This window comes from Antechinus flavipes, chromosome 1, assembly GCF_016432865.1.
Source record: "Antechinus flavipes isolate AdamAnt ecotype Samford, QLD, Australia chromosome 1, AdamAnt_v2, whole genome shotgun sequence".
Classification (NCBI taxonomy): domain Eukaryota; kingdom Metazoa; phylum Chordata; class Mammalia; order Dasyuromorphia; family Dasyuridae; genus Antechinus; species Antechinus flavipes.
The window spans coordinates 206246947-206270988 of NC_067398.1; the positions used below are offsets into that span (position 1 = coordinate 206246947).

Consider the following 24042-nt stretch of genomic DNA (forward strand, 5'->3'; position numbering starts at 1 on the left):
ATTTCCATTTCAAAGACTCTTGAACAATAAAACTTTTATAATCACCACTCTTAACTTAGAAATTAACATTTATGACCCCAAAATAGATATAAGATGACCTGGAGTAGGGAGCAGAAAGAGCACCTTAGGCATTAGGTAAAATAATGCAAAAAGAAAAAAGAAAGAAAAGACATAGCTAGAGAGGCAGATAAGATTTAATGCTCAGAACTATAAGAAATCATGCATAAACCATGTGGAAGCAGACATAAAACACTGTGACATTATCCTGGAAACTGCTAAGAATGGAAAATTCTAAAGATGGTGAAAAGCAAGCAGACTCCTGAAAAAGAAATTTATCAACAACAGCACAGAAGGCAAAGGGGGTGGAACTGAAAAAGCAAACAAAGCCCATTAGGAAACAGGGGGGAAGTCTGCAAAGACATACCTAAAGCTAGTCAAGGTACAAGTTCCCTAAGAAGATGCTATTGATATTACCCTGAAGATAGCCACATATATGTTGATGAAGTAATAAAAGATATAAAAGACAAAATTCAGACATCAATCCCTCCAAGATCAATGGATTACAAATATATCTACCTGTTAAGGGCTTCCTGAGATCCAGGGTGTTAAATTGTATTTTAAGACAGAGAAGTTCAGAACTACCACCATCATCACCTCCGACCCCTCCCCCCCCCAAAAAAAAAGATTAAAGTAAAGAGCCATTTAAAATTACAAACAGGAGAAAAAGTAAAAAGCATTCACTAAGAAATCAATAAGGATACATTAACAGAAAAGAGTACTCAAAATAGGCAAATACCCAACTCAGCACACATGCCCTCAAAAGGATAAGATAATGAATTCTGTTACTATTTAAAGATTTATGAAAAGACAGAGTTTTTAAGTATAGAAACTGTGAGGCTAAGACACAAATTATAATTTAAGATCCAAAAAAAATTTATTTTTTTCATAAAAATTGATATTAGTATAGTGAAGACTCAGAAGACCTATGAGGTTAGTCAATATTTAAAAGTGAATTAAAGGTCAATTCTAAAATAACTGTAAAATAAATTCTGACGTTCTAAGTATAAGTATTCTAAGATAGCTCTAAACAAGTTCTAAAATCAGTTCAGACTAATTAAAATTTTTACCAACTTGGAAAGCAAGTGAAAAATGGATCAAAATATCACCAACTAAGGTAATAATGTTGACAAAAACATTTGGTTAATTTTTTTTAAAAAACACACAAATGTCTTCATATATATGGGTTGTTACTTTCAAATCACTATGCTCTATCAAATATAGCATGTTTCTAAGCCCGAAACCTTAAATCTTTTAAACTTTAAAGGTAAGCATTCAGTTTAATTAGAATAAAACTTTTCTGAAAATAATTTTGCATTCCATAAAAAATTAACTTCAAAACTCCTACTACTCAATCCATATTTAATGAGGCAAGACATTTATTATTCTAATACTAGTTACATGAATGTCTATTATTAAGAAAATGCACTTTTAATCATTTTAAGGAGTCTGGTATTCAATTATTTTGATACTTTGAACAAATAATACTTTGATATCAAACTAAGAAAGTTATTTGATATTAAGCTTCTTAAAATGATTTAAAAGGCAACATTGTTTCATTCAGTATTTTTCAATGCTGCTGAAACTACAAACTAGGTTACCAATGTTGCTTTTAGTATTGATGAAATCATCCTTGTTTAGAAAAAGAAATTTAGTTCTGCTGCAAACATGACTGACAATAATTGGAAATACAGGTCTATCTGAAGTTTTGTTTGTTTGTTTGGCAACAAATCTGTTCTGAAGGACAACTGATTATCAAACAAAATGTTATACTGATTATCAAATAAAAAGAATCAGAATCTGCTACACTTTTAAAAAATCTGCTCAAGATTTTCCTCACTCGTGTTTTGCTGTCATTTTAGTTTACAGGATATAAATCAGAAAGGAAAAAAAAAAAGCTTCAAATTTTGGATATAAGCAAAAGAGCTTAATTGCTGTAGCTACTAAATTCCCGTGTCTGAAAATGAAAAATAAGTCACAAACCAGCATGCATAAAAATACTCTTGGGTTTTTATCCCTAAAAAATTTGTTCTTCCCATCTAATCTTAACAAATCAAAACTACCTCAGTTCACATTTAATTTTGTTTTCTTCAAAAGATATTTTATTAACATGTTCAGTTTCATAAAATACTGTGAAACCTAAAATATGACACATCCAGTCTAGTTTCATAACCACAACCCCAAAATTAATCCAGTATAATGGTTTTTTAGAGGGGCAGAGGGATTGCTAACAATACTTAAATCGGTTAAAAAAAATTAATGAGAATAAACTTGTGGAAGAGGACGTGTCCTCTCTTCACTCTGTCTCTGAGCTTTATAGGCAAATTTTAAAACAACAGACCATCAACAAATCCCACAGCATATGGTAGGTCGAGTATGTGTGTGTGTCTGTGTATATGCTCGAGTGTGTGTATGGGGGAGGAGGGGAAAGAATGTAAAACTTAGGCTTGCTGCAGTGCCACGAATGCTTGGCAGGCTGTCCTTTCGACTAAGATAAAATAGCTTCAATAGGGGCTGTTATAAATACCATCTCAGGGATCCTTCCTTCTTCCTCTCAAATGACTGAAAAGTTACCAGCCCCTATCCTTCCTTATGTACCTTTAACCACTTCTCACGTGGCACATTAAAAAGAAAGGGTGAAAAAAGCATTAAGTCATTGAGGCTGAAATAGAATGACTGGGGCTTCGTGCAAGCTGGGATGGGAAAGATTCCTGAAAATGTTGGGCTGAGGAGAGGGGCAGGGAGAGCATTAGAAGGGGATTCCCTTACCGACCTGCTACACTGTCTGTCTGTGTCTGTCTCTCCCTCCCTCCATCCCGACGGTGTTATTTAGGTTCTATCACCAGAGAGAGTTCGACAGCTTCAACAATAGCGACAGTAACATACGCGGTCTACGTCCCTTTTAGCCTCCCACTGCCTCTCCTTTTTTTCTCACCTTCCAAGGTAAGTCCAGAAGGGACAGGGAGAGATGCCAGCCCCAGCAGCCTCTCTCTGGCACTTTCACTTCTGGCTCGAGGGCGCTCCCACCCACAATCACCCTCTCCCGCCCCCCAAGGCAGGCTGAGTTTAAGGAAGCAGGTCACGGCCCATCCCGTCCTCCTTCCCGTGGCCAAACAGGGCAAGAGGGCAGGGTAGCAGGAACTCCTTCCCCATTACCCCCAGATTTGCCGCGGAAGACGGTAAGGAGAGGAAAATGGAGAGGGGAGGGGCAGGGCAAGATAAGGACAGGGAGACACCCACACACAAGTCACTATCTGTCACCCTTCCCCTCCCCCAGACTCTCCAGGGCAGGGACCAAGTGCAACCCGGGTGTAGCTGGGAAACGAAGCGGGAGGCAGAGCGGTCCCCCGGAAATACACGCTGCACACCCGGACACACCGGCATGTGTGCGTGACCGTAAAAAGTGTGGATGCATGCATTTGCACGGCCCAAGACGTACACAAGCACAAACGCATAGACCTCAAACGAGAGTGCCCAGGATTTGGTACGATTCAAAAGCACCACTGCACACTCCCAGAGAACACACCCGGGCGTGGACATACACACACACACACACACATACACACACACACACACACACACACACACACACACACACACACACACACACACCTCCAGCCCCACCCCAAGGCCGCCGATACTGTAATCTCCCTCTTACGTGAAACACCCCTACCCTTATCCCTGCAGAATCAGATCCCTATGCCCCGCGCGCCCACTCCCGTGCGGGCAGAGGTTCTTTGGCCCCACCCCCAGACACTCGCGCGCTCCCTCGCTGAAGCCGGTTCGAAGCCTCCCCGCGGGAGCAGGGCCGGCAGCGGCCCGGGATCCCTCCAAGCTGCAGTGAACAGTCCCGGGGAAGCCGGGCCCAGGCTAGCCGCCGCCTAGGAGCGAGAGTCTGCGCTCGCGGGGGGGAGATGCGTTGGAATCGCGGGGGCGCAGAGGGTGCCAGCACTTAAGCGTACCGCCTTTTTTGCAGTACAAAAGGCAACTCCAAGCGCCATGATCTCTGTGTCACCTACCTGGGTACTGGAACCCCACAGGCAGCAGCGCCCTCCTGGATAGAGCAGGGCCTGGCCGGGGAAGCAGGGAGGTGGTACAGAAGTCCGAGCAGCGTGGTGAACCTCCCTGGAGGAGCGGAGCCAAGCGGCAGCACCAGCCGCGCCAGCGGCAGCAGTCCGAGGCTTGTCTCCGCCTCCTCCTCTGGCTGCGGAGACACTGCCAGTCAGAGCCCAGAGCTCCGCCTTCTCGGGCCCAAAACAGAAGCGGGGTGGGGCCACCCAGCAGGGAAAGAGCGGGAGCTTAAGGAAGGGTGGAGCGCGGAGGAAGGGTGGCACCCCCTGCCTAGTCCCAAACTGCAACTCCAGCCGCCTCGTCCTCAGAGTCGCTGCCCCAAAGATAAACACCTTCAGTGCTCATATCTCACCTTCCAGTTTTGCTCATTGTCAAGAATTTAAAGTTGGAAGGCATCTTAAGGGATCATATAGTACCAAACCCTCCTCCTACAGGCAACATGAGGAAACTGAGCTCAGAATGAAGAGATCAGTACAAGGTGACGTCAAATCAACAAGCACTTATTAAGCGCCTCCTATTTGCCAGACTTTGTGCTAAACGCTGGGAATGTGTAGAAAGGCAAAAGATAAACCCTGCACTCAAGAAGCTCACTATTTGAAGGAAATGACAACATGTAGAAAGCAATATGGACAAATTAAGAAGAAATAAGCAACAAAGGGAAAATAATAGCATTCAAGGAGATAGAAAATATTTTTTCCCTTAAAAAGTGGGGTTTTATTCGGGTCTTGAAGGAACCTAGAAAAGCCAGGAGACAGAGATGGAGAGGGAGAAAATTCTAGGGATGAGGGAGGAGAAAGGTCAGTAACTGGTAGATTGGAATGTGAATTTCTTGAGGGAAGGGACCAAAGAAACCCATGAAAGAAGAAAAAAAATAATAGCACCCTTTTCTATTGACAATGGTGAAATGACAGAGTGTAAAAGGTGTTAAGCAGAGTTTTTATATGTTATCAAAGTAAATTAACCACTACATAAGCTTTTCCCCCCATTAGTTTGTGTAAGAATTTAGCCTCTTTACAAGAAATCACTATTTGACAAAAAAAGTTGTGAAAACTGGACAACAGTTTGACAGAAACTATGTATAGACCAACATCCCACACCATATTCTGAAGTAAAACCAAAATGGTACATAAAGAGTGATTATCATAAGTATGGAATACTTTACCTGTCAGATCTATAACTGAGAGGGATTTATGATCAAAGGAGGTAGAGAATATTGTCGTTGTTCATTTATGTCTAACTCTTTATGACCCCATTTGGGGATTTCTTGGCAAAAATACTGGAGCAGTTTATCATTTCCTTTTCCAGTTTATTTTACAGATAAGGAAACTGAGGCAAATATTCCCCAGGGTCACACAGCTAGGAAATATCTGAGTCTAGGTTTGAGTTTAGAAAGATGAATCTTCCTGACTTGGTACCCAGCACTCTGTTGACTGTACCACCTACCTGCCTTGAAGGCAATGTGGAATATAAAATGGATAATTATGATTCCTTAAATGTAAAAGTTTTGGGGGGAGAAATGTAGCTAAGTTAGAAGGAAATCAAGAAGTTGGAGGAAAGATTTTACAGCAAGTTTCTCTGATAAAAAAAGCCTCATTTTTCAAATATATAAAAAACTGAATCAAACTTATAAGAATGGGAGTCAATTGATAAATAGTCAAAGGATATGAACAGTTTTCAGAAAAAGAAATCAAAACTATCTATGGTCATTAAAAATGTCCTGAATCACTGTTAATTAGAGAAATGCAAATTAAAACAACTCTAAAGTAAACTCTAAACTCACACCTATCAAGTTAGCTAATAGTGTAGAATAATAATAGAATAGAAAAGGAAAATGACAAATGTTGGGGAGCATGTGGAAATAATGGAGCATCAATTCACTATCAGTGGAATTACAAACTAGTCCAACCATTCTAGAGAACAATTTGGAACTATGTCCAAAGGATTATAAAATTGTACGTATTCTTTGGCCCAACAATGTTACTACTAAGTCTGTACCCCAGAAAGATAACAGGAAAAAGATCTATATGTGCAAAAAATATTCATAGAAGCTTTTAATGATGGCAAAAAAATTGGAAGTTGAAAAAATGCCCATCAAATAGGGAATGGCTAACCAAGTTGTAGAATAAAATTGTGATGGAGTTTGGAATTCAAAAATATTTTTTAAGAGTGTTAATATTTTTGTATACATTTCATTGAGAAAAAATAAAATAAAAATAACTTTATAAAAGGAATATGTTCCTTTAAAATTATGAAAAGATGAATGTCATGGGAGCAAAGACAGAGACAACAAAATGTAGTCAAATCCCTTTCAGGTATAAATGCCATATTTAGAAGGGATTCTGAAACTTTTTATTAATTCAGTTGTATATGAAAAGACCAGCAGAGAAAATGAACTTGTGCAAGGTATAAAGTGTCTCAGTATTTTTGTCTTCCCAAATTTCTTTCAATTAGACCCAGTGGGAATCAGGAAAATATAACTGAATTATTACTAATGATTAGCACTAAATTTCTCTCTGAGAAAATCCAGCTTTGAACTAGGAAGAATTTACACAGAAGAGGAAAGCCCCCTACTTAAAAGATGATTAATTTCAAAACAGAGGTACTGAGTAAACAGGATTAGACAGGCATCAGCTAGGCTAAAGACCTCTACTCTTTCCAAAAGTCATTCAACTGTAACACCCCAAATGAAAGAATACAAAGAACATCCAACTCAACCTATAGCTAGAGATATTGGAGGCTGGCGATTGCACTGGATCATCAAAGAACAAGTCCAGGAAGTCCAACGGGTTGACCTGTCCGGCAGAAATGCAGCACTCTGTGAATAACCAACCCAGCTCAGCTACTTCCCCACCATGCTTAATGGCATACTAACGTATTCAGTTTCAATGCCACAGTTTGTGGGAAAATGGCTATCTTTTCTATCTAAAGCAGATCAATTAGTATATTACCAACACCAATACCACATACTACCGTGATCCTGAGGATTCTCGAGAAAGGACATTTGAGGTCCTCTTCTTGAATTCTGATGTCATACACCTTACTTAAGGTGTACAACAAGAATTTATTAAGCACTTATATGCCAGTAACTATGCTAAGTGCTGATGATACAATAGAAAGAAAGGCAAAAAAACTTTCATCAAGAAGCTCACATTCCAATGTGATTGTAATTCCAAAGTAATTGAAGGGAGGAGAGAAAAAAGAACAGGCAAAGATCAAAAGTACAAAGATAGTAAGATATATATATATGTATACACACACACACATACACACACACACCCCCCTGTGAACAAGGTGTACAACATTGGGAGGGGGAAGCAAACAACTAGGTATAAATACAAGGCAATCTGAGAGGTTAAGTACTAGTATTGAAGAGGACAAAGAAAAGTCTTTTCCAGAATATTGGATTTGAGTTAACCCTTGAAGAAAGCTGGGGAAACCATGAAGCAAAGACAAGAAAGAACAACTCAGGTATAGGAAATGGCCAGTGAAAATGTATTGGGTCAATATGTGTAATGTTGAGGCCAAGGAACAGCAAGGAGTCACTGGATAATAGTTGCTGGATAATAAAAAGCAGAGAGAGGGAAATTAGGAAGGAGTCAGATTGTGAAGGGATTTAAAAGTCAAATAGAGAATTTTATATTTGATCCTTGAGGTAATAGGAAGCCACTGGAGTCTATTAAGGGCCGTGAAGAGATGACATAATCGAACCAAAATTTTATAAAATTCACTTTTGGTGACTGACTAGAGAATGACCTGGAGGGGGAGGAAATTTGCAACAGGGAAACCAATCAACAAACTCATATAATAGTCCAAGTGTAAGGTGATGAAAGCATGGATTAGAGTGGTGGCTATGTTAGAGGAAAGAAGGGGAAATATTTAAGAAATGTCATTAAAGTAGAATCAATATCAATAGATTGTCTATGTGGAATTAGTGAGAATGAAGAGTCAACCATAGATTCTAACCTTTGTATGACAGGAAAGATGGTGGACTTTCAATAATAATAGACAGGATTAGAAGAAGAAAGAGTTTGACAGAAACATAATAAATTCAGTTTTTGACATGTTAATTTTCAGATGTCTACAGGACATCTAGTTCAAGATAGAAAATAAAACAATTAGAAAAGTAAGAGTGAAGGGCAAAATAGAAGTAGTTGTTTATTCTCCCTACTCTTGACTCAGTTCTCAACCCTTTGCAATTTGACTTCAGATTGCTTCATTCATACTAAAACTGCCCTCTTCAAAGTTACCAATAATATTTAAATTGCTAAATCTTCCTATTTTTTTCCCCCTAATCTTTATCTTTCTTGACCCCTCTGCAACATTTGATATTGTGGACTACATTTTTTCCTCTAAATTTTCATGACATTGCTCTTTTTGGTTCTATTTCTGTGGTTCCCTATTGGTAAGTTTTACTATCACACAGCCAACTAGTATTTATTACTTACTTACTATATGCCAGGTGCTCTGGTTAACTCTAAGGCTACAAAGGAAGGCAAAAAAAAAAAAAAAAACTGAATCACTATCAATTTCTAGACCATCATCAATCATTCCATAAAAACTTAAGTGCTCACTTATGTTTTAGAACTGTGCAGAAACATAGAGTCCCATGATTATGGTGTACCCCAAATAATGGTGTACCCTATTATATTGTTTTGTATTAAATTCCTTTACTTATTGACTTTTTCAACAACCAAAGATTTAATTGTTATTCCTCAAGGTTCACCTGAAACTCTTTACTCTCCTTTAAGCTATATAACCAATCACTTGCCAAGTCTTGCTCATTCTATCTTAACAATATCCCTCAAATCTGTTATCTTTTCCCCACAGACCTTCATCACCTCTTGCCTGAACTTTTCAATAACCTTGTCATTGTTCTCAGTCTTGTCACTCCATTCTTCTTCATCCTCCTTATTGTTGACAAAGTGATTTTCATATAGTACGCATAGTACACATTACTCTCCTACTCAACTTTAATATTAACTTAATGCTCTATTGCTTCAAGGAATGTACATTCCTCTGTTTGACATTTAAAGTTCTTTATAATCTATTCCCAATTTATCTAAACTCATCATTCATTATTCCTGCTTGTGAATTCTACAATCTATGCAAATTAGTCTTTTGTTCTCCATACACAACACTCCATCTCCTAGCTCCATGTATTTACACTGGCTGTACTCCATGCATGGAATCTACTCTTTCCTTAAATCTACATTCTACAATGCTCTATTTCAGAACTAAGCTCAAGGACCATCTTTTACATCAAGTCTTTATTATTTTCTGCTAAAACTAAAATTATCTTCTATTTATCTAACAGTAATAGTGGCAGGTTTTTAATAGTGTGTAGGGTAGTTGAAAATTTGATGGAATTAGTAACAAAGAGTCAATATAATGTGAGCAATGCATTTTCTTCCCAGTTCTTCTTTAGGACCAAGGTTTTCTATTTGGTAAATTCCCCTTTAAATATACCAAAGGAAGAATAAAAGGAAATGACAGACGTCAGAGTTCACTGTCTCAAAAGTCCATCTCCCACTCACTTGCAACCCCTTCCTCCATAGGGATTTCTAGTTCCCATTTTATGTGTAACTATTGTACCAAGTTATGAATCATTCTAACATTTGGTGAGCTATAAAACATGTATCTATAAAATCTCTTTATTGCTTTAAGCCCCCAACTGCAAAAGTCTTTGTAATTAAAGAAAATCTCTCTCTCTCTCTCTCTCTCTCTTTCTCTCTCTCCCCCTCCCATCTCTTCCTCTCTCTCTCTCTCTCTTTTTCTCTCTCTAAATATACATCTATATATATATATATGTAATATGAATAGTACTAGTACTATCCATCTCCGTAGAGGACTGCAGATAATGAGGGAACTCTGAGTGAGGCACTCCCTTCAGACCAAGGAAACCTGCTAATTGATCAAAATATTATATTATTATAATTAACTCCAGGTTGCCTATTTCATTGGGCTTGTATTCTACAGAGCTCACTATACTCAGAAAGCCACAAGTTTTGTCCAGTATGTCTTTGCTATAGATTTCCAGTCATTAGGAGTTAAAATTTCATGCACCAAATTCTCTAATAACATGTAGACCCATAAAGAGTGCAACCTTTTTCAGATCTTTGGTAATTTCCAGATTAAAAGGAGTATATCTTCTCCTGCTTTAACCTGAAGAGTCAAATCTTCAATCACAGGGTATGCTTCTATTCTGTTTTTTTTTTTTTCTTTAATTCCCTCCCATGTTTTTTTCCCTTTTGCTCTGATTTTTCTCTCCCAACATGATCATAAAGCAATGTGTGTTAAAAATAAATAATCCCCTACAAATGATAGAATATATGTGCGCTCTAGAAACACTGACATAGACAAACATATACTTAATATATACACTCTATACACATGCCACAGACACTTCTTACACATACACCATAAATACAGACATAAGATAAAATGGGGAGCCAAACCAGATATTTTTAGCAGATTTCCTCTGGGCTGAGGGGTCTTATATCTTACTCAGAGTTCCCCCACTATCTGCAGCCCTTTACACATTTTCTCTCATGAACTACATTTAACCTCCAATGACATACACAAAAATCAGCCCTGCAGTGAACATCATAATTATTTTAGTAAAACTAATGCCTTTCAAAACAAATGGAAAAACAGAAAGCAAGCCAATTTTCAAAGAAAAAGAGGCTCATAATTCTAGAATGATGCAAGAATCAGAATGATGCAAGGGATAGGAGAACTGGACATCACCAGTTCCCTTATTAGCAAGTGGAATGTCTCCAGATATTGTACATCTACTCTTTATGGCTTCTGCATAGCTCAGCTATAATCTGTATCTTAGCATTTTTTTTTTTGGCATTCTCTCTCCTGCCAGTTTTGCTTGTGGTTTTAGTGCCTGCCTTTGGCCGCCTGTTTTGGCAGCAGTTTCAGTTCCAGCTCACTGTGGCAGTGGCAGAGTAGGGTGACCTATTCTCCCTCATAGCCTATTTCTTGCTGACTATTACACCATATGATACAGCTGCCTCTTAAGAGAATTCTGTTCTCCTTCCTGTTCTCCCTTAAGAATGAATAGATCTAACCTATCAATAAGACTTAATAAGATTCTACAGAGATTCAAGAAAATAAACACCAGGAATTCCTTTCTGCCAGTGGATAACAATAACCAACATCTTATTACATACATGTATGTGAATGTATGGATATGTATATATGTATGTTTATTTATGTGTAACACATATCACAAATACATAAAAGCTTCTAAAGTATAGTTTGTTTGTTTTTGTACCCCCAGCACCTAGCATAGTACCTGGAACACAGTAAACACTTAGTGCACTATTAATGACTGATTGATTTGTTTTTTAAGATAATTCATGAAGAGGAAGCTATCATGAGAACAGGGGGAAAAATCACAGTTGTTATTATTCCAAAAAAGATGAATAAAAAATCAATAAATGCCAATCCATCTGCTTACTTTCTCAGTTTTATAAAATACTCTGGAAAGAGATCTATATACATATCCAGATTATCTTTTATATAAGATGGAACCAGATAAAATTCAGCTAGAAAGGAAATGTCTTTTGCAAAACTCAGAAATCACCAAAATATTTTTCTAAACCTATGACCTCCTATATAACTCCCATATATTGAGACAGACCTACCCAAAACAAAAACAACAAAACAAAATAAAAATATTTTAATGGAATCCCCACGTGTGGCATGACATAGATCATGGCCAATAAGCTTTCCTACATGCTTAAGAAAGTTGGCATATGAGCCAATATGATTGGCTTTACTTTTATGATATAGCTTTACAATATGATTTACTTTCTTTTTTTTTTATTATAGCTTTTTATTTACAAGATATATGCATGGGTAATTTTTCAGCATTGACAATTGCAAAACCTTTTGTTCCTATTTTTCCCCTCCTTCCCCCCACACCCTCCCCCAGATGGTAGGTAGACCAATACATGTTAAATATGTTAAAGTATATGTTAAATATAATATATGTATACATGTCCAAATAGTTATTTTGCTTCACAAGAGAAATTGGACTGTGAAATAGTGTACAATTAACCTGTGAAGGAAATCAAAAATGCAGGTGGATAAAAATAGAGGGATTGGGAATTCTATGTAGTGGTTCACACTCATTTCCCTGAGTTCTTTCACTGAGTGTAGCTGGTTCTATTCATTACTGTTCTATTGGAACTGATTTGTTTCATCTCATTGCTGAAGATGGTCAGGTCCATCAGAATTGATCCTCATATAGTATTGTTGTTGAAGTATATAATGATCTCCTGGTCCTGCTCATTTCACTCAATATCAGTTCATGTAAATCTCTCCAGGCCTTTCTGAAATCCTCCTGCTGATCATTTCTTATAGAACAATAATATTCCATAATATTCATATACCACAACTTATTCAGCTTTTCTCCAATTGATGGGCATCCACTCAGTTTCCAGTTTCTGGCCACTACAAAGAGGGCTGCCACAAACATTCTTGCACATATGGGTCCCTTTCCCTTCTTTAATATCTCTTTGGGGTATAAGCCCAATAGAAACACTGCTGGATCAAAGGGTATGCACAGTTTGATAACTTTTTGAGCATAGTTCCAAATCACTCTCTAGAATGGCTGGATGTGTTCATAACTCCACCAACAATGTATCAGTGTCCCAGTTTTCCCACAGCCCCTCCAACATTCCGTATTATCTTTCCCTGTCATTTAGCCAGTCTGACAGGTGTGTAGTGGTATCTCAGAGTTGTCTTAATTTGCATTTCTCTGATTAATAATGACTTGGAGCACCTTTTCATATGGCTAGAGATAGTTTCGATCTCTTCATCTGAGAATTGCCTGTTCATATCCTTTGACCATTTATCAATTGGAGAATGGTTTGATGTCTTATAAATTAGAGTCAATTCTCTATATATTTTGGAAATGAGGCCTTTATCAGAACCTTTGACTGTAAAAATGTTTTCCCAGTTTATTGCTTCCCTTCTAATCTTGTCTGCATTAGTTCTGTTTGTACCAAAACTTTTCAATTTGATATAATCAAAATTTTCTATTTTGTGATCAATAATGATCTCTAGTTCTTCTTTGTTCATAAATTCTTTCCTTCTCCACAGGTCTGAGAGGTAAACTATCCTATGTTCTTCTAATTTATTTATAATCTCATTCTTTATGCCTAGGTCATGAATCCATTTTGACCTTATCTTGCTGTATGGTGTCAAGAGTAGATCAATGCCTAGTTTCTGCTATACTAATTTCCAATTTTCCCAGCAGTTTTTGTCAAACAGTGAATTCTTATCCCAAAAGCTGGGGTCTTTGGGTTTGTCAAACACTAGATTATTAAAATTATTGACTATTTTGTCCTTTGAACCTAACCTATTCCACTGATCAACTAGTCTATTTCTTTTGGCTTACTTCCTTAGGCCTATGGGAAAGCTTACTGACCACCAAAGGAGTGTGATAGTTTGCCTATCTACCAGGTGCAATAGAGGGCATATTTTATAGTTGGTAGTACTGGTTAAGAAGCCCAGTCCTTACATACTTAGCTGTTTGACTTTGGACAAAACACTTAACCTTTTCCAGGCCTTGGGATCATCATCTGTAAAATATATAATTTGACTTAATTTCTAAAACCTAAAGCTCTAAAATCTATAATCCTATGCTACAGGGGCCTAGGTTTCCCTGATGAATCCATAGGAGATTTTTTTTAGTGAATCTCCCCTAAGTTCCACTACATAAGTCTCATGACTTCAAATGATTGGGCAAGAAAGAAACTTTTGCTTGAAGGTTTTAAAATTTTAATTTAGAGTTGATATATTGCTCAGAATTCAGAATTATTTAATTCAATAAAATTTATTGACTACTATGTGCAAGCAGAGTGATAATTATGATAAAAAAAAGTATTCAGAATGTTCATACTCATTGACCCAGAAATCCTATTCTACTTCATGTAGATCAAATAATGACAGAGATGTTATAACATAGACACACATATATATGTATATGTATATGTTTATGTGCATGTATGTATATATATATATGCCAATACAATCATAATAACTTAGTAGTAATAGTAGTAGCAACAGCAGGAGCAACAAAGAAATAGAAACAAAATAAGGGGGAGGAGGAAAGGAAGAGAGTAAGTATTTAAATAGCACTTTTCATGTGCCATAGACTCTGCTGAGCCATCTTAACAAATATTCTCTTAATTGACCTCACAATAATCCTGAGAGGTAGGTGCATTATTATCCCTGTTTTAAAATTGAGAAAACTGAATTTAATAATTTAAGTAACTTGCTCAGAGTCATACAGCTACTAGGTATTTGAGGAAAGTTTTGATTTCAGGTTTTTCTCACTCCAGGTCTAGAGCTATACCACTGCCCCACCAAATGCCTATTGAGGGATCCAGACAAAAAAAAATAGAGGTTTTTTTAAATAAAAATTTTTTGAGATAATTAAAATGTTTTAAATCTATAGATTTATATATCTTGATCATATTCTGTTATTCCACTACTACCACACCTATTCCTATGTTCTATATTTATATTTTATATCAGCTATATAGTGAATATAACATAGTAAAGTCATGGGAAAAAAATTTCTGTGCTATTACATGAGTGCTCCACTAATGAGTGGTGAGGTTTCCTAAAATTGCCTGTGTTGAACAGCTGGGCTAAACTTGACTTTTTGCCTCTCTTGCTTAAATAGCTACTTTGCAAGCTCAGGATATTTCTCACTTTGTTCCTCTCTCCAGTTCCCAATACAATCTCATCTCTAAAAGTCTCAGTTTCAAGGGATAAATGCCCACATCTGTAACTCTTTTCTATGCACCCTACACCCAATACAATGGCAAATAGTCCCTCTCAAAGGCAAAATAAATGAAAAGGGAGCTTGCCTTCCCTTCCTTCTAATTCATGGTTTCTGGGGGGAGTGTCTCCAATATAGTCCACATTTTTCTAGTGAGGAAGGGAAGAAAAACATGGTGATAATCATCAGTGCTCTTTGTTCCTTCTTCTTTTGCACATACTACTGTCTCCTTGGGTCCTGGGATAAGTGATAATTTAGGGTAGATAAGAGGACATAACATGAGCACTTGTTATGTGTAAAATAGAGATAATTATATCTGCCTTACTTCACAGGGCTGTTGTGAGGGAAAAGCTTTATAAACCTTAAAGTGCTATATAAACGTAAGCTATTTTCATCTCTCATGGATACCACCCTCTCCCCACACTGACACTGCCTTTTCTGTGTGCTCCACACCCAAATCTGGCAGCCCTATATTAGTATACACTTGGCAGGCTTAGAATGTTTGTATTGCTACCTTTTGCTAAAAGGATATATGTAATGCCTAATGTAAAATTATGTTGTAATGGAAAGAGCCCAGCATTTAAAATCAGAAAGCTTGAGTTCAAGTCTCTGTCTAATTACTAGATGTATATGACATTGGCCAAGAATTTCTCTACTTCTCTATTTGTAAAATGAGGAGGTTGTACTGGATCCTTTCCAAATTTAAAAGGAGATTGTTGCACTATGCTAGGGATAAAAAAGATAAAAGACCCAAATTTTGCCAGTAGAAATGGGAAGCAAAAGGGAATTTTCAAACATCATGAAGGAGGAACTGAATCGACAAGACTTTATAATTGTCTGTATGTGGTGAGTTAGGAGGAAATAAATTAAAAATAGCTTCCTAAATTGGACGATGGACATGTGATATCTAGGATGTTGGGGAAGTTTAGAAAGGAAACTAACTTGAAAGGGTGGGTCACATTACAATAGATTCCATTTTTAACATAAAATTTAGATGCAAGCAAGATTTTAACAGTAAAATTGAATCAGATTCTATTTATTGCATGCCCAGATGGATTCTTATTTCTTTAGAATTATAAAAGATAGTATTTCTTAGTAGATAGAGTTCTGGGTTTAGAGTCAGGAAGACCTGAAATAAGCCTCTAACATAGCAAGTGTTCAATATACAAGTCTCAATTTCCTCATATAAAAATTGGGGATAATTCTGCCTATAGAACCAATCTCATAGAGTTATAAATTTCAAATAAAATAATGTATATTCAAATAAATAGCTTTGTGAACTTTAAAGTGCTATATAAATTCCATTTATTACTGTTCTCATCTTTTGCAATGGAATTCAGATAGAAACAATTTTGGGACAAAGTACATTTCTACTGTTATTGTTTTATATTGAATATTTGAAAGATTATTCCACCAATAGAAGAAATAACTGATTTCTATAATTGGATAAAAGCACAAGTACACAAGTCCATTTTCTTATGAGTTCACTAAAAAAAAAAAAAAAAAACCCACCAACTTGTATGTTAGTAGCAGACAGGATGACAGGAATGATGTTTTTTGTTTTTTTAATTTTTGTATCCCCAGAACTTGACATGTAATAGATACTTAATAAACAGCTATAGAGTAATGATTGGTTAATCTAGGTGCTTTCATGATTTTGATTTCTTCTGCTTAATTCTCTACATATTGAAAGCAGTTCCACACAGCTTAAAGATTATGAATATTTAGTATGGAAATATATTTTAAATGTCTTTAAGTTTTTATGTATAAGTACTTTTATCTGGGTCATTGTGAACAATTAATTCTGACAATTGTCACAATCTAATTCTAGTATAGTTTGTTGTTTGAGTTATCCAGTATATTTTGAAATGGATATTTATAATGTAGGAATTTGTAACGTCAGATCATAAAAGAGGAAATTTTTAGTGTATAATTCTAGCTTCCAGGTCATATTTTATATAGTACTTAGCAGATATTAAATTTTTGGTTCCTGAAGTAATATGAAGTAACATTTTTACTATTTCTTTTCATAATCTTCATAATCACTAAATCAGGACTTTAAAAAAGTATTCCTTTTTAATTTCCAATGGAGAGTCAGTCCTGAATTGCCATCACAAGTAATCCCTTCCATTTCCATAAACAAATTTGCACTATTCAATTATTTGTTTCTTTATGGTTGTAATAGTCACTGAATTCATGATGATATTGCTAGATATTTTGATTCTTCTCTATATTATAGGCTTTATCCAAAAGTAGACAACTTTTACTTAGACTCAACAAATTTAAGGGCAAGAATCTGTTATCAGCTTTTAATATGCTCAATGATAGGGTGCCTGTTCTAAAAACATCTGTAAGCTTCTGATATATTTAATCAGATATTCTAAGAATTTAAATTAATCTTTTTGCTCTTCCTTTTATCATGGAAGTATTCATCTTTCTATGTTGTCTTAGAGTCATTGACCCAATGTTTCAATAATAGTGTTCAGTCATTTGTATCTCTTGGCATTACTAGCATTAAGAGAAAATAATTTTCTATCTGAATTCTCAAATATAGTAGTAGGATGATCTCTGAACTTGCTTTTGATCTCACACCCTTGTCAGTAAAAAGTTTTAGAGAACAGCAAAAATATATACTTATACTATTATTCTGATTATGTATCTTACAAAGTTTACAAAAAATAGAGATTTTTAAAGGATGAAAGGTAAAATAATATTTAATTCTAGAATCAATAAGGAGTGACTAGAGTTTATTAAGTATGGGACTGATGTGGTCAGACTTATGAAAATCACTTTGATAGTTGATTAGAAAATGGGTGAGTATAAGGATAGCATTAAGGTATCAAGACCAGCTAGGATGTACTGCAGAACAGGTGAGGAGTGATGAATGTCTGAACTAAGGTAGTAAGAGGCAGCTAGATGGTGCAGTGGATAGAGTACCACCAGCTCTGGAATCAGGAGGAGCTAAGTTCAAATCCGAATTTAGATATATAATACTAACTAGCTGTGTGACTCTGGGCAAGTCACTTAACCCCAAATTACTTCACATACACACACACACACACACACACACACACACACACACACCCTAACTAGGCCTTGTGATAGAGAAGAGAAAAAAGATGTGAAAGGAAGAACCTGTCCTATTTAGTAATTGTCTATATATATATATATATATGGATGAGGAAAAATAAGGAGTCAGAGATGATACTGAGGTTGTAAAAAACATATGACTAGAAGGATGATGATGTTGTCCTTATCAATAAGGGAGAAGTTTGGAAAACAGATAGTTTGGTTTGTGTCTTGGTAGGAAGATAGTTAATCCACAATCCATAACCTATAATATACTTCTCTAAGGAAGCAATACCCAAATCAAAAGAAGAGAAGTTGAGAATTTGCATAGCTTAAGGAGGGGAAGTGGTGAAGTAAGCAACAGTAAGACTAAGTATGCCCCCACAATTCCCTTTGAACTAGGGTAATATGTGGCCTGCCTTCCTGAAGTCCAAATGATTGATTACATACCCTTTGGGATTAGGCCACAGCACCCAGAAGGTAACACCCAGTTTGGAGACCACCACTCTAATGTTCTCACTATACTTGGATCTATTTTATCTATCTGTAGCACATAGTCACATATGCCCAACAGAGTTAAAGCTATGTGATAATAAACAATGGAAGTATAACTGTTACAATACTTTTGACAAACTTGTCTTATAATTATCTAGTGTATAAATTGCTCTTTATAATTCCACTGGGACTTTGGGGACATAGCACTTATTCTCCTTAGCCAATATATTGTTTTCTTCTAAATATTCATACTTTATTTTTCTTTAATTCTTTAGTGTTAAAAGTTGTGAATTCTTACTTTGCCTTCACCGCTATTTCTTAGCTTCTTCTTTCAATACTCAGTTAAAATGCCACTTCTTGCAAGAAGCCTTTTTGGTTCCCTTCCCCTTGAGCCTTCTCCCATTCTGGTTCTATCATGTAACTAAGTATTCATCTATGTAACTGAGGAAAAAGGCTCGGCTATGAGTTTCCTCATTAGTAGGAAAACTGATTCTGTGATGCATACCAGAATTTTAAGAAAGACATTTTTTCTTTCCTTTCTTCCTCCTTTCTTTTTCCCTTCCTTTTCCCCTGCTTTTCTCTTTGCCTCTTCCTTCTTTCCTTCCATCCTTCCTGCCTTCCTTTCTTCCTTCTTTCCTTCCTTCCTTGCTTCCTTGCTTCCTTCCTTCCTTTCTTCCTTCTAGTCTTACTTTTTTCTTTTTATATTTAAAGAGTACAAAGTCATACTCTCTTCAGGCTAAGTCTGGGAACAGGGAGAAAGCATATAGGTAGAACAAAGCCAGCTCCTTGATATGTGTCTGATTTCCAGCTTGCTTCCCTAAAGACTTCAGAAAATATTCTGTTGGATGTAATCTGGTCTCTCTTTCTTGGTCAAACTGAGGTAACTCATTCCCAGTAAGAAACTTCATTCACTTTGTATATTGGCTAATATTTTTTGATCTATACCACTTCTCTGATTTCTATTTGTTATCTGGCTGAGTGAATAGATTACTTGCTATTCATTATGTGTGATATTCTTTTGTGTAATTAGAATTTGGTGGGAAGCAGTCAGCTATGGATTTTTCTTCCTCTTTAAAGGATAGCAACAAGAAGAGTGTCTTGAAACTAAAGGGAAGAAATATCTTTCCTAAACTAGCAATATTTAAATGGATCAACTAGATAAAATTCTTTCCTTTTAAATCCTTCTTTGCAAGCTATAGGACACTTTTATAGGCAACTAGATGGCTTTGGAGTCAAGGTTGTTGGCTAATTAGATAGTACCGTAGACAGAGTTTCTGGTCCGAAGTCAGACTTTTTCTGAACTGGAATCTTGCCAGAGATATTTCTGAGTTATATGACCTGAACAAGTCATTTAACCCTATTTGCCTCAGTTCTTCATCTGAAAAATGAACTAGAGAAGGAAATGGCAAACATCTCCAGCATCTTTGCCAAGAAAAATCCAAAACAGAGTCAGACACATAAAGAGACATAACTTAAACATCAACAACAAAAAACAAGGTTATTGTAAAGATAAAATAAGATACTTGTAAAGTGCCATGCATATCTTAAAGCATTATATACATGCTAGCTATTAATATTATTATATTATACAATGTATTATATAAGATAATATTCATTTTGGATACTGATTAAAGTCTCTTTAATTAAATTATTAAAAATTGTGATATTGTTTGTCAAGATATATTAAGTCTCAAGAAGTAATCTAGATTAATTCTTTCTCTTTGTCTTTTCTTTATCAATTGGAATAAATACTCTTTCTAAAAGGCACTATACTTGCCAGCTCCTCACAGATCCTTCACAAAGTTCTCTATAAGAGTCTTTATAACACCACAGTTAAAACAGTTGCTACAAAGAAGAAATTTTTTTCTCACTTCCTCTGTTCTTATTGCACATATTCCTCATAAAACCTCATGTATCACACATAAAATTCCTATTACGAAATCTGGGTAAAGTACCGAGAAGGAATACAAATCCATGAGGATGAAAAGTCAAACTATTACTCACAAACTATTTGGTTCTGCTATCCTTCAGTCTCATAGGAAAGCAAGAGTTAGTACTGTGGGCATATGGTAGAATGTATGTCCCAGTTGGGAGTCCAAAACTGTGTGTTTCTGTTCCTATTTCTGATTGCTGTTGCTGGACAGATTTAGAAGGAACAAGAGGGAGGAGGGCCTTAGAAGCCGTTAATCAACAAGCAGCTGGACTGAAACTCCTCTTATCAACCACAACTGCATTATGATTAAGATATTTTGCTAAATGATTATGATTAGAAGAGTCTTAAAGATCTTGCTTGATTGAAGCCTGGCTTATACTAGTTTCTGAGTACATAGAAATATTCCAGTTCATAAGTGGGCCAATTAGTCATCAAATGTGGACTCACTTCAGTCAAATAGGAACTAGCAATAGGCTAATCCTTTCAACTCCATATAGAGAAGCACTTCATTTTCAAACATTTGTCAATTATCTTCAAGTTGCCAACAAAAAACTAGTTTTTTTTTTTTTAATTCTAATTTGGGTATCATCCTCTAAAAGAAATAGCCATATTCTCTATATTCTGTGAACTAGATATTCAAAAATAAGATTTAGTATAGTTATATGGTTATAACTTTTGAATTGTTGTCTTGTTATAATTGATCTGTTAATTGAATTTTTGCTGTCAAATTAAAAAAAAGATGCTTTTTAAATTTCAGTCTACATACGCCTGTCTCCTTTTCACAATCAATTGAGATATTAGTGTTATTTATTATATTTTGTTATTAAGCATAATTATAGTTTGAATTAGTAAATGATTTTTCAATCAACTCAGAATCTTCAACTTTACTTCAAATTTTAGTAGTTCCTTCATTTATTTTCTTATTTCACTTAAGTATGCTTAAGATTAAAGTTTTGGGAGTTTGGGATTTTGTGTGTGTGTGTGTGTGTGTGTGTGTGTGTGTGTTATTGCCCTGCACTCTAAGGTAATACATTGTTTTATAACTTGGAGGTGAAGGTAGCTTTGAGAAAAAGCAGCACTCATCTGTAAGTTGTGAAATGATTGAAGTTTTGATACTGCTATTGTACTTGTGCATAAAGCAATACTCATGTCTTCATTTCATTCATGTAATTTCATGGTTTGCCTACTTTAGTGGTCTGTGCCATCTCCTGACACATTTCCAACAGGTAGGGCGTTAGTATTTCTGAGCTGTTCCCACGTGAAGATATAATTCTTATAGAAGCAGATCATGAAGAAACACACCCTTTATTACACTGTTCTCTAAGCCAACTTTTCATAATTGTGGATTAAAGTAGCACCAGCTGGCAACCCTATCCTACCCTTTTTATTTCTTTGATTCATAGGAACAGTTTCATTGCATTGGCCAATGTACATACAAACCAATCAGTGGTATTAGTAGAGCCCAAATGTCAAATATTTTAGAGCTCCTGCATGAGTTTGCAGTTTTATTGTCATCTCAGAGCATGAAGAATCCCTCCTGTACAACATTCTGTCTGATATTCCCATACTTTTTAATTGTCCCTCCCTCCACCATGTTATAGTCAATGTGTTGGAATGTGAAGTTATTGTTTTTATAGGAGTGTTTAAAGTCCCTCTAGCCCAATCACATATATGTGTATGTTTATATATGTATATATATATGTATGTATATGGATGTATGTGTGTTTGTGTATATACACACAAATGTTTGTGTCTGTATAAAATGTACATAGATATGGTTGTAATGAGGTCCTGTGTAACTAGATGGATGTTGACAGAGCCTGAATTACTGTATACTATCTGGAAAACTAGCTACTCCTGGAGCAAACTGGGAAAAGTACTAACAAGATCATTTCAGCCTTTTGTTCTTAAGTGGGCCTTTTGTTTAAGTGGGCTTTATTACAGCTCCATCCCAGGTGGTAGTTTCTGTTAAGTCTAGTTACTGTATTCCAATCAAAAAGTCAAATTATGATGTCAAACCCCAATTATAATTTCCCTATAAAAGATCTGCTCATACTATATGTAGCTCTTCCCTAACTTGTCTATGAATTTAGCCAGCCAGTCAGTGATGTAGTCCTTATTATAGCTAACGCCTTTTTAGGGCTAGCTTGCCAGTCAATGGCATACTCCCCCCTCAAGGTATCTTTCTCCTAGTTATACTAATTCTATTTGGGGGTTATTCTGCTTGCTAAACATTATAATAATTAATGCCTATTAGGTCCCTAAACTCCTTTTTAAGGTTATCTCTATAATTTCCCTACTTATCACCCTTTAATGGCTTCCTCCTGCTTAATTGTGATTTCCACTAGAGAACTTTTTTTCCCCTTGTTAATTGTTAAAACCCCTCTCCTTGCTAACTTTTCTTAGAATTTAGCCCACTCTTAGACATATAATGAAGTTTTGCTCCTTGATTTGGAGGATGTCTAAACATACAAATTCTTTTGAGATAACTCCTGACCCAATATCAATATACTTTTGGGTATTACCCCATATTCCATCATTTCAGTGGGTAATTCCATCATTTTTGTGAGCAATCTATAGAATTGTATTTCCATATAGGGACAAAGACTCAAGGCCATGTCAGCTGATTTAGTTCAGCTGACTTAATTAGTTGTATTAAACAAGATATTGAGGCATGGAACTGATAAACTGATAAAAATAAAAAAAATAAGAAGTGGGTGAAAGTTAACTGCAAGCACTGAGTGTGCATGCTTAATGAGTTTATTAATATGAACTTTTCTCCAGAAAAGTTACATCAATTTTGAAGATGGGTTTTCAAGAAGATGCAATGGAGACCAAACAATTTGTTAATTTCATTATCTGCAGCAAATGAGTCTGCTGGGAAGATACTTTGTGCTTTGGGACAAGAAATAAAAAGTTCATTCTCATATCTATTAGGGCAGATCTTCCCAGGACCTGCCTCTTGGATGATTGCTCCTTTCTTGTTAGAACCATAAATAAACAAACTTACTTCATATACTTCTGAGTCTTTTTTTATCTTTGCAGCCAATTTCTAACAATTTTGGTGGCCTGGTAGAGGGAGAGTCTGGCTATATCCTGTAACCTCAACATTTGTACATGTGGATATGTAAGCTCATTAATGTGCATTACCTATCAGATTTTTGACAAAGAGAGGAATTTATGACTAAAGAAGAATTAGAGAACATCATGAAAGACAAAAAAAAAAAAAAAAGGATAACTTTGATTACATTAAATTAATTTTTTCTTACACAAACAAAACCAACAGAAACAAAATTAAAAGGGAAGTACAAAGCTGGAAAAAAATCTTTGCAGACAATATTTCTGACAAAGGTCTCATTTCTAAAATATATAAAGAATGGTGTCAAATTTGCAAGAATCCAAGTCATTTCCCAATTGATAAATGGTCAAAGGATATGAAGAGAAATTTTTCATATGAAGAAATTAAAGTCATTTGTAATTATATGAAAAAATGCTCTAAATCACTATTGATTAAAGAAATGCAAATTAAAACAGCTCTGAGGTACCACCTTACAACTTTCAGATTGATTAAGATGACAGGAAAAGATAACGATAAAGGTTGGAGGGGATG

General features: G+C 35.9%; 1 protein-coding gene across 3 annotated transcripts in view; it reads right to left on the reverse strand.

The window, feature by feature from the left end:
* MACIR (macrophage immunometabolism regulator) overlaps window positions 1-24042 on the reverse strand; it is a 93920-nt gene that overhangs the window by 39736 nt on the left and 30142 nt on the right. The window contains exon 1 of one of the 3 annotated variants that reach the window (XM_051994994.1): window positions 4077-4282. The exons of 1 other annotated variant lie outside the window; for it this stretch is intronic. The gene's annotated coding sequence lies outside the window, so the exon portion shown is untranslated. Of the gene's footprint in view, window positions 1-2992; window positions 3076-4076; window positions 4283-24042 lie in introns of those variants that run through there. One more of the 3 variants, XM_051995013.1, reaches the window with a different exon arrangement.